The sequence below is a fragment of the Protopterus annectens genome, chromosome 2.part1 (genome assembly GCF_019279795.1).
Source record: "Protopterus annectens isolate FY-2018-M chromosome 2.part1, PAN1.0, whole genome shotgun sequence".
NCBI classification, from domain to species: domain Eukaryota; kingdom Metazoa; phylum Chordata; order Ceratodontiformes; family Protopteridae; genus Protopterus; species Protopterus annectens.
Genome location: NC_056729.1, coordinates 951,978,176 through 951,990,302, shown reverse-complemented (window position 1 = coordinate 951,990,302; position 12,127 = coordinate 951,978,176). Strand labels below are relative to the sequence as shown.

The 12,127-nt window shown below is 45.0% G+C and overlaps 1 protein-coding gene across 1 annotated transcript in view; it reads right to left on the bottom strand.

Annotated features, from left to right (window-relative positions):
• The window catches only part of FBXL5 (F-box and leucine rich repeat protein 5), a 2,105,165-nt gene that overhangs the window by 738,382 nt on the left and 1,354,656 nt on the right, over positions 1-12,127 (bottom strand). The window lies entirely within an intron of this gene.

The window sequence follows — 12,127 nt, the reverse complement described above, 5'->3', positions numbered from 1 at the left end:
GCAAGAAAAGTTTCCCCAATGGGGTACTTAGCTTTCAAGAAGACTTCGGCTTCAAATTTTTCGTAATTTCAGGAGCTGGCCGACCGGCACTTGCGAACTGCTTCTGCTTCGGGCACCGTGCGGCAAGAAAGACTGAAGAAAATGGCGTCGGCTGGTTCCTTTATACCCCTGTCACACTGACGTCAGGGAAGAAGCGACGACAACCGACGCCGGACCAAGACTTTGGAATTCGGCCGACCGAGGACCCGCCTGACGGCAGGAGCACCCATCTGTTTTGACTGCAGCTGTATGCACGATGAACATCCCTGTAATATGTCTGGCTTACTAGGAGCCAGAGGCAGGGAATCAGTAGCCATGCTTGATTCCGAGAAAACATAATCAACAATATCTAATACAGGAGGTACCGCTAAAGGCCTATGCTGAGGAAGAAGGAAATCCCAGAGCCTCTTTTTTGATTCAGAGAAGTCCTGACTCTCCCAGTGAAAATGTTACCTTAAAGTATGCAAAGTCTCTGCAAAAGAGTAATCCTCAGGAGGAGATGCAGATGGGATGGATTCCTTTCCATCAGAATCCTCATAAGGTGGCATAGAAAATTCCTGATCAGAAGAGGAATCAGAAGAAATGGAAACCTGATCTGAAGATTCATAATCAGTGCCTTGCCTAGGCCTCTTAGTGGGGGGGGGGGGGGGGGGGTTGGGAACCCCTGATCAAGGTAATTAAATCCTCAGCCATTTTGATCATCTGTTTTTTAGGCATAAGGGCCTGAGCACATGGCTCGTGCATCGGTATTTTAGACATAGAAGTTGTTTTTGAACTTGTTTTTGTTGCTGGCGTCAGTTTAATATAAAAATGTAGAGACCTGAAAACACCCTCAGAAGCTGGTGCCTGCTCAGCGGCTCCGGACCCATCCAAGGGAGAGACATCTGCGGGTTCAATCCTCTGAGAATCTCGCGGCATACCGGACTCCGAATGGGTCTCGTTAGAGGCCTGCGACTCAAAAGTAGCGGGTATCAGGGGCTGCGAAGGCGCCTCACTGAATACTGGCGACTGGCTTCGGAGAAGCTTCTGTCGGTTTTGGACCTCGACGGTCTGTCTTTTTCTTTGCGTTTTTTTATGTACTCCGGTAGTCGGATTGCTAACCGACGACATTTCAGGATAATTAAATCTTGAACCAAAATATTTAGAAGCAAAAATATACCGATACGTAATAGTGCATTGGTTAAATCTAGCACAAAACCGACAGCAAGGCACGTTGTGATCAGGGCCTAGGCAAGGAATACAGTACAAATGAAAATCCTTATCAGGTATTTGCTTCCCACAAGTAATGCAATTATTAACTTTTACTGACATCAGTAAGAAGCAAAAAAAAGTTTCCCCAACGGGGTACTTAGCTTTAGTTTGAAGACTTTGGTTCTGAAAAATGAATACGAAAATTTCAGGAGTTGACCGACCGGCACTTGTGAACTGCTTCTGCTTCGGGCACCGCGAGGCAAGAAAGACTGAATAAAATGGCGTCGGCTGCATGCTTATACCCCTGATGACCTGATGTCATGGAAGAGGAGACAGCAACCGACGCAGGACCCAAGACTTTGTTATTCAGGCCGACTGAGGGCAACCTGCCAGCAGATTACCCAAATGTAATGACTGCAACAGTGAAACACGAAGAACATCTCCCTGCCTTTGGGGCGGAAGTGGTCCACTGTTTGCTTCTATGCTAGCCCTGGGATAGGGGCCTGGATGTTCTGTCCCTGCGGGCCTTACCATGGTCCTGTCGGCTAGGTGCAGGGAAGGACCAGTGGTTAGAGGGAAAGTTCCTCCTGAACCTGGGAGGCTGAACCTGAAAGAAATCTTTTACTGTTCGCATAGATTTTGCTTTGGATGAGGAAGTGATGGGTAGGTATGGTGTTAAGGAGAGGAATGCAGAAGGTCAGATGATTGTGGATTTTGCGAAAAGGATGGACAATGCTGTGGTGAATACGTATTTTAAGAAGAGGGAGGAGCATAGGGTGACGTACGACAGTGGAGGAAGATGCACACAGGTGGATTATATCCTATGTAGGAGGGCCAGTCTGAAGGAGATTGGAGACTGCAAAGTGGTGGCAAGGGAAAGTGTAGTTAAGCAGCATAGAATGGTGGTCTGTAGGATGACATTGGTGATCAAGAGGAGGAGGAGGAGTATGAAAGCAGTGCCAAGGATTAAATGGTGGAAGTTAAAAAAGGGTGATTGTGAAGTGGAGCTTAGGGAAGAGTTAAGACAGGCACCGGGAGGCAGTGGGGAGTTTCCGAATAGCTGGGTAACTACAGCAGAACTAGTAAGGGAGACTGCTAGAAAGGTGCTTGGTGTGACATCTGGACAGAGGAAGGAGGACAAGGAGACCTGGTGGTGGAATGAGGAAGTACAGGAGAGTATACAGAGGAAGAGGCTGGCGAAGAAGTGGGATTGTCAAAGAGATGAAGAAAGTAGACATGAGTATAAGGAGATTAGGCGCATGGCAAAGAGAGAGGTGGCAAAAGCTAAGGATAAGGTGTATGGAGAGTTGTATGAGAGATTGGACACTAAAGAGGGAGAAAAGGACCTGTACCGATTGGCTAGACAGAGGGACAGAGCTGGGAAAGATGTGCAGCAAGTAAGGGTGATAAAGGATAGTGAGGGAAAGGTACTCACAAGAGAGGAGAGTGTGTTGAGTAGATGGAAAGAGTATTTTGAGAGGCTGATGAATGAAGAGAATGAGAGAGAGAGAGAGAAGGTTGGATGATGTGGGGATAGTGAATCAGGAAGTGAAACAGATTAGCAAGGAGGAAGTAAGGACAGCTATGAAGAGGATGAAGAATGGAAAGGCTGTTGGCCCAGATGACATACCAATGGAAGCATGGAGGTGCTTAGGAGAAATGGCAGTGGAATTTTTAACTAGATTGTTTAATGAAATTTTGGAAAGTCAGAGGATGCCTGAGGAGTGGAGAAAAAGTGTTTTGGTACCGATCTTTAAGAATAAGGGTATTGTGCAGAGCTGCAGTAACTACAGAGGGATAAAATTGATCAGTCACAGCTTGAAGTTATGGGAAAGAGTAGTAGAAGCTAGGTTACGAAGGGAGGTGATGATTAGTGATCAGCAGTATGGTTTCATGCCAGGAAAGAGCACTACAGATGCAATGTTTGTTCTGAGAGTGTTATTGGAGAAATACAAAGGTCAGAAGGAGTTGCATTGTGTCTTTGTAGACTTGGACAAAGCATATGACAGGGTGCCTAGAGAAGAGTTGTGGTATTGTATGAGGAAGTCGGAAGTGGCAGAGAAGTATGTAAGAGTGGTACAGGATATGTACGAGGGTAGTGTGACAGTGGTGAGGACTGCATTGGGAGTGACAGATCTGTTTAAGGTGGAGGTGGGATTACATCAAGGATCAGCTCTGAGTCCTTTCTTATTTGCAGTGGTGATGGACAGGTTGACAGATGAGATCAGACAGGAGGCCCCGTGGACTATGATGTTTGCAGATGACATTGTGATCTGTAGTGAGAGTAGGAATCAGGTTGAGGAGACTCTGGAGAGGTGGAGATATGCTCTAGAGAGCAAAGGTATGAAGGTCAGCAGGGCTAAGACAGAATATATGCGTGTAAATGAGAGGGAGGGCAGAGGAATGGTGAGGATGCAGGGAGTAGACTTGGTAAAGGTGGACGAGTTTAAGTACTTGGGATCAACAGTTCAGGGTAATGGTGAATGTGGAAGAGAGGTGAAGAAGAGAGTACAGGAAGGGTGGAATGGGTGGAGAAGAGTGTTAGGAGTGATTTGTGACAGACGGGTACCAGTAAGAGTGAAAGGGAAGGTCTACAAGAGGGTAGTGAGACCAGCTATGTTGTATGCGTTGGAGACAGTGGCATTGACAAAAAGGCAGGAGTCAGAGCAGGATGTGGCAGAGTTAAAGATGTTAAGATTTGCACTCGGTGTGACTAGGATGGATTGGATTAGGAATCAGTATATTAGAGGGTCAGCTCATGTTGGACAGTTTGGAGACAAAGCAAGAGAGACGAGATTGTGTTGGTTTGGACATGTGCTGAGGAGGGATGATGGGTATATTGGGAAAAAGATGCTAAGGCTGGAGCTGCCAGGTAAGAGGAAAAGAGGAAGGCCTAAGATAAAGTTTATGGATGTGGTGAGAGAGGACATGCAGGCGGTTGGTGTGACAGAGCAAGATGCAGAGGATAAGAAGAAATGGAAAGAGAGGATCCGCTGTGGCGACCCCTAACGGGAAAAGCCGAAAGATGATGATGATGATGATGATGATGATAGATTTTGCTTCGTCTTCCATCTTTTTAAGCACCTCTTCTGCTTTTACTCCAAACAAGCAGTCCTTAACAAGGGGTGCATCAATTAGTTTAGACTTGACATGATCAGGGAGATGCTGTTCCTTCAACCATGCATATCTCTAATGACAGACCCTGAAACAGCTGCCCTGCTAGCGGCTTCTAGGGCGTCATTTCCACAGTGTAATGAGTGTTTGGCCACTTGACAAGCAGAGTGCAGTAAATCTGCTAACTCTTTCGAAATGGCACGATCAGGAAATGTAGAAATCTTTTGTTTTAATAGTTCCAAAGTGTGTTGTTGACATTTTAACATATGGAACTGACAATTGAGTGCGCTTGATAGCTAAGGTTGCAGCTCTGGAATCCTTGTCAGAAGGAATAGGATTCTTGTCAGAACTAGTCTTAGCTCCTTTAGGTCCCTGTGTAATGACCTCTGGGTCTGCAGCAGGATTTCTGTATAGATATTTGTGAGAATCAGGCACTATAATGCCAGTCAGGTTTACTGGGAGCAGATGGGAGGGTGTCAGGGGCTAAGCTGGATTTATGGAAAACATCATCCACCACTTCTAAAACAGGGGGGGATGGCCAGGGTTCTGTGCTGGGGCAGGTACAGGAGCTCACTAAGTCTTTACTTAGACTGGGGGAAATCCTGAGATTCCTACTGGAAATGTTCCCTGAGGGTGTGAAGGGTTTCCCCAAAGGAAAGGTCTTCTGGAGGGGAGGCAGAAGGGATGGATTCCTATTCATCTGAATCCTTATAAGCAGTCAGAGCTTGCTGTTCCTCTTCAAAATCTGAATAGTCAGACTCCTCAGAATCCTGTTCCGTCAATTTCTGGAGAAGGGTGCCTTTTCCTTTTAGAAGTTGTAGCCTGACTACCTTGGATAATGGAGAAGAGATCCTCCGCCATTTTAAGCATTTGTGCTTGAGGTGGTGGAACAGGAGCAAGATGGTGGCTAGAAGCAGATTTTGTAGGAGTGGCCTGGCTTCTGGGCCTGAGAGCATCCGTCGGTCTGAGAGAAACGGTAGTCGGATGAGGTGTTATTTTTTTTGTCTAGATTCGGTAGTGCGAAAGGCCTCCTCAGAAGCCAGTGCCTACGTCACGGCTCTGGACCCAACCGAGGCAGAGACAGTAAAAGGCTCGGAAGACTAAGAAGATTTCTGTGGCATACTGGACTCTGAAAGGGTCTCGGTAGAGGCCTGCGTAGACACTGAATCGGGCATCAGGGGCTGCGAAAGCACCTTACTGAATTCGGGAGAACTGACTACCTGCTTAGCGGTAGAGTCGTCGGAAGGCTTAGCCTTGTGTGGTCTGTCTCTATCTCTGCGTTTTTTCGGAATGCGAAGACGGAACAAGTAAATAACTGTCTACAATAAGAGCTCTATGACGAATGGTTCTTGCGTTAGAGAGGGGTACAGAATCAGCAACGGGGGATATCATGGTCTGGGCCTAAACAAGTGACGCAGTAAGAATGGAAGTCACGGTGTGGGAACTGCTTTCCACAGTCAAGACAATTGTTAACTTTTTTCGGACATTGGTTAGTGCAAGAAAAAAGGGTTCCCAATGGGGTACTTAGCTTTAGAAGTTTTCAGCTGAAATTCAAACTCTGGTAGCGACTGACCGGCACTCATGTGAACTGCTTCTGCTACGGGTTCCACGGCAAGAAAGACTGATGTAATGTCGTTTGCTGCCTTGCTTTATAGCAATGACTCCTGATGATGTCATCTGATAATGTCAGACTGCAGCCGACGCCGAAAAACACTGACTCTGGTATTTGGTCTGGCTGAGGGCTACCACAGCAGGGATAACCCACAGGTGATGACTGCAACAGTGGAACATGAAGAACATCTCTCATAAAAGAAGGCCACTGACAACTGTATCCCTCTTGAATCACCTTTAATACCCATGAGTTTGCAATAAAACCATCTGCAGAGAGAAACTGACAGAGAGGGGCAGAAGAGGAGGGAGTGTGGGAAAGAATGCCAGTATAATCATTCTGAAGATGTATACTGTCCTCTTTTTTGTTCTCATCTTGCCATCTTATTTCCCTATTTGGCTGGAGAAGTCTATGTTTGTTTTGTCTCTTAAAAGTGAGAGAGGATCTGGGAGCTGTGCTTGTGTGTGTGTGTGCGCGTGTATATCTCTCTCTACCTGCCTGTGTTTGTAGGGGGTGATTGAAAACATCTTGGAAATTCCTCAAATTGTTTGAGACCCGAGTATCAGAAGGGCCAAATAAAACTTAATTGACAGCTGATTTCAAATTTTCAGACTTCACCACATCAGAAAACGTCTGATTATGTACCCAAGCATACCTTCTCAAAACTGCAGCAGAAGCATTTGTCCTATGCACAGTATCAGCACAATCATACACACTCCTCAAAATGTTTAGATATTTGAGAAATGTTGGATACAATGTACTTCATTCACTCTCTTCAGGGAAAGTGTGGTAGTGAACTGCCCCAAACTGTATATACAGGGGAGGGAAAAAAAAAAGCACAGACTTCCACATACTGGTCTAATAGTTAAAAACTCCACATACAAAGTGGAAGAACAAATTCTCTTATCAAAACTGTATAATATCTTCCTCTCCTCTGCCACCTGGGAAAGGCTGGAGGACACCAGGAGACTATTCTCTGCTGCCAAGATGTGGAATTGGCTGCAGGATTAGACGTAAGGTAAGAATTGTTAGTTTGAGAAACTTTATAAATCTTAAATTGTATTTGCCTTTTTTTTTAGGGATTGAAGAGTATGAATCTAAGTTGCTACAAGCAACATTATAGAAATCCACCAAGGCAGGTGCTAGTGGAGGAACTGGTTGGGAGGGTGGCCTAATGGTCAAGGTGCTTGCCTTACAAACACAAGGTGCAGGGTTTGAGTTTCACAAGGGATAACTGGCTAGGCTTAAAATGGCTCGCAAGGGCAGTTAGCTTAATACTAACCTTTGAACCTATGGTGCAGAATGAGGAATATCCACTTGTAAAACATCATACTATCTTCTCAATTTAGAGAAAGCATCTGTTTATTCCTATAAAAACACCTCAATCATCCCTGGCTACAGTCTGAGAAAAGGAAAATTCCTCCAAGAGAGGTTGTGAGGAGCACATTTCCTCAGAGTCTGAGATATGGGCTTGAGAATCTGCAGACGTCATCGCCCTGTGTCTATGTCAAACTCATTGGAAAAGTCTTCCTCGGGAATGTTTTTACTGATCCGATTTACAGGTACAATATTCAGAGTACCACGGTTAACTATCTGTAGCAATTTCTTGGCTAAGTTAAGAAAAAAATCATTTTTTCTAACACCATCTTCTAGTGAACAATTTTAACCTTCTGCTTTTTCTTTAAAGGTGTTCCTGATAACCTGCTCTGAGAAGGTACTCCTGATCCATCAAGAAGTCTCTTCCTAGACCACATCAATCAGCATTCCCCTGCATGTCTCGGTGCCCTAGTAAAGATGATTTACCCATGCTTGATTTGTACATTGAAACAGCCTAAGAAGACGTGACTGATTCAGAGTTCATGGTGGTTAAGAGGACTACATCAGAAAAAGCCAGAGGTGAGTGAGTGGTCTGGAAAAAAAAAAAAAAAAAAGACTGCTGGCCCCTGCAGAGTCATTCACCACTGGCTGAGGTGAAGACTGGGCCCAAGGAGTCAGAAAGGGCTCTTTGTGAAGGTCTTTTTTTCCTATAAACTACAAAGTTGTACCAGCAAGAGCAGTATCTCTATTGCGATTGCGGAAAGTGCTTCTTATGCAGTAAGAATTGATGGAGCAAGTCAGTCAGTAGATAAGATGCCAAACATTTAACACAAAACTCACACTTTAAGTCTCCAAAACACTGTAATGCAGAGAAAATTCAGTTTGACAGAAAAAAATAAGCAAGTTGTCACAGAACGAAGACAAACACTATATAATGCACAGTCGTTCTGTTCAAATAAAAAAAAAGTTCCCAACAAACTATCCCATGAAACATAAATTTACAGAAGCAGTACATTCTATCACAAAACAGCTCCTAAATTTGCCAAAGCTAAAAACAGAGGTCCCTGACAGGAAACCACTTTTTTTTTTTTTTTTTTTTTTTTTTTTAAAGGGGCAGTTCTACTAAAAGTTAAATAAAAGAAACAGCATTTTTTTTAATATAAATATATAAAAAACATAAAAATTGTTGTATGGAACGGTTCCCTGAAGGGGACTTGTCTGTCAGAAAGAAAATGAAGGCCAGCTGCTTCTCCTGTGAAGCCTCTGTGCTGTTTCTTCATAGTGTGGCAAGCAAGAAAATACTGAAATCGCTTCATTCTTGACTGCTGTTATTCCCCTCCTATGGCTATGCAATTGGCATTCAGACTGAAGGTAGGTGTGTGCGTGGGAAGGTGTGGGTGTGCATTGAGACAAACTGCAGAAATATCAACATAATCTTACTGTACACTCATTTGGCAGTTTTATTACCCATTTCACCAGCTCATGCAAATTTGGTACAGCACGTCAGCTCATCATAGACTCAATTAACAGATGGTAGTTTAAAAATGTGCTAATATTTCCTCCTCTTATTAAGACAGCTTAATGCTAATCAGTGCCACATCTCATGATACAATAGGGAATGGCGTTCTGCTCAGCATCTTGTCTACATGAACATTATCAACCTTTGCAAGCAAGGCACACCTATGCTCAGATCCCCTCTTTCTGATTTGTTAAACTACATTTATTCATATAAGCCCCGATCATCACTTTTTAGCATTGCTAATAGCAGAGGCGTAACTAACTAATCCAGCAGACTGCTCAACTTTAGGATGAGAAACAAAAAAGCTCCCCCGGTACTTAAGGGCAAAAAAAGTACAGTTGTGTACACTTACCATAACTGTAGATGTTCGAGTGTATTCACTGTTGCAGTCATCACATTTGGTTTATCTGCCTGCAGGTAGCCCTCAGCCGGCCTGAATACCAGAGTCTTCGGATTTCAGCGTCAAATGCTGTTGCTTCTTCCATGACGTCAGGGGTATAAAACATGCAGCCGACGCCATTACATCAGTTTTTCTTGCCCCAGATGTCAGGTGCCCCCACAATAGGAAGCAATTATATGGTATGGTACACCCCCATCAAAGAGCAAATACACAAGATATATATACCAAACAAAGAGGAAAGGTAGAGCAAATAGAAGTCAGGGGGCTGGAGGGAGGGTAACCAGGACTGCAACAGTGAATACATTGGAAACATCTACATTTAAGTGTACACAACTGTACTATGTTCTTCGTGTTTCATTGCTGCAGTCATCATATCTGGGTTGATTCCCAAAGCTAAGGAAGGGAGGAGGGAATTAAAGAGCATTAGGGCTAGCTATTAATCCCTGCAAGACTGTAGTGGCAAATCCTGCTCTGGATTTAGAAAAGATAGGCATGTGGTAATGCTTGGTGAAGGTATGTACACAGAACTCCAGGTAGCAGCTTCTAGGATGTCCCTGGTAGGGACCCCTCTGAGAAATGCCGCAGAGGTAGATGTAGCCCTGGTGGAATGTGATCTTATCCCCTGTGGGGTAGGTTTTCCATGGTTCTTGTAGCAGAAATGAATGCAATGGGCTATCCATTTGGAAATGGTTTGTTTTGAAATGGCCTTCCCCTCTGCCCCTGCAGCAAAGCTAACTAGCAGCTGCTCAGATTTTCTGGTAGGCTTAGTCCTACCCAAATAGAATCTAAGTTGTCTGTGCACGTCCAGAGAGTGCAGTATTCATTCCCCCTTTGTTTTGTGGGTTAGGGAAAAAAGTAGGCAAAAGAATGGACTGATTCAGGGCCACAGAAGACACCACCTTGGGCATAAAGGAGGGATTAGTCCTGAGGGAAACCCTGTCCACATGGAAGATAATGAAGAGTTCCACTGTCATGAGGGCCTGTAATTCAGACGCTCTTCTTGCTGAAGTGATGGCTAGAAGTAAGGCTGTTTTCCAAGAAGGGAATTTCAACGCTGCTGCAGCCACTGGTTCAAAGGGGGGGAAGAGTGAGGTTTTCTAATACAAAGTTAAGGTCCCAGGCTGGAGTGGGAGCTCTCCTGGGGGGGGGTCTTAAATTTTTTGGCCTCTCTAAGGAATTGCTTTAGCAAGGGGTGAAAGAAGAGGGGTGGCTCTGTATTATAATGTGCTGAAATGGCAGAGGCACAAATTTTAATTGACGGGAAGGAAAGGCCCCTGTGGAGAATTTCTGTTAAGTACTGTAGAATCTGAGGTAAGCTGGGCACCGCTGTGCCCATCCCCTGAGCCAAACTCCAGGAACAGTATCTTTTCCACTTTTCAGCATAGGATTTTTTAGTACCAGGCCTCCTTGCCTCCAGAATGACATCCAGTACCTGCTTACTGAGGGATGCTAAGGGATAGCTCAAGGAATTAGCCAGGCTGCAAGGTTCAGGGTTTGGGGCTGAGGGTGCAGAACCTGGCCTACCTGCTGGGACAGCAGGGAAGGGGTCTGAGGCAGGTGCCATGGTTGTAGCAGTGCCATACTGTGCAAGAGGGCGTACCAGTGCTGGCGTGGCCAGTCTGGTGCAATCAGTAGTGTCCTTGGCTTGTCCTGTTTGATCTTTAGTAGAACCTTCGAGAGGAGAGGCAGAGGGGGGAAAGGCATAAACTGAGAGGCTTTGCCAGGTAAAGGACAGGGCATTCACTTTCCAAGCTTGGCTGTGGGGAGTTCTTGTGCAAAATTTGTTCAATTGGTAGTTCTGAGGGGAGGCAAACAAGTCTATCTCTGGAGTCCCCGATTTGTTCCTCAAGAGGTTGAATATTTTGGCTTCTAGCATCCATTCGTGTGGGTCCATGAGATTTCTGCTTAAGTCATCTGCCAGTGAATTTAGTATGCCTGGCAGGAATTGAGCTTGCAGGTGTACTTGGTAGCTCAAGGCTGTGTTCCACAGAGCCATGGCAAGTCTGCAGAGAGGGTACGAGTGGGGCCCCACCTGCTTATGTACCACATAAATGTGGTGCTGTCAGTCTTTAACAATAGTTGTCCTGGAAGAATACGGTCTTTGAAGGCTGTCAGAGCATTCTGTACAGCTAACATTTCTTTTTGTTTGATATGCAGGTGCATCTGTCTTGGGTTCCATTTGCCCTGAATGCACTGCCCTGCTATGTGAGCCCCCCCATGCATAGTCTGATGCGTCTGTTATTATGGTTTTGGTAGCAGGGGGTAGAGTGAAAGGGAGTCCCTTGTTGTGGTAGCAGGCCTCTGCCCACCAAAGGAACTCTGTCTTGATACAAGGAATGACAGAAATCATTGTTTCCACGTCCTGAGAATGTTGACACCATAGGCTTTTTAGATACCATTGGAGTTTCCTCATATGCAGTCTTGCATATGGAATTAGTAAAATGCAAGACGCCATGAACCCCAGGGCTTGCTGTATTTTCCTGGCAGATAGCTGGGGTTTTGTGGCCAATAGTTTGAAGTAGGTTGTCAAGTAAACTTGTTTCTCTGGAGTGAGGAATGCCATCTGGGAAGTTTTGTTCAAGCTTGTTCCCAGGAATACAATCTGTTGGCAGGGGACCAGGTGAGATTTCTTTTTGTTGATGGTGTACCCCAGTGAGGTTAGAAGTTTCTTTACGAATGCCAGGTGTTGTAATAGCAAGTCCTGGCTTTCTGCCTGAATCAGACAATCGTCCAAGTATGAGTAAATTTGAATATTTCTCTGCTTGCAAAACACAATGGCTGGAGCTAGGCACTTTGTAAATACCCTGGGAGCAGTAGATAAGCAGGGAAGTGCAAAAAACGGATAGTGCATGGAGCCTGCCCTGAAGCGTAGGTATTTCCTGCAAGATTCCCTTATTGGGATGTGCAGGTAAGCTTCCTTTAAGTTGAGGGCTGCCAG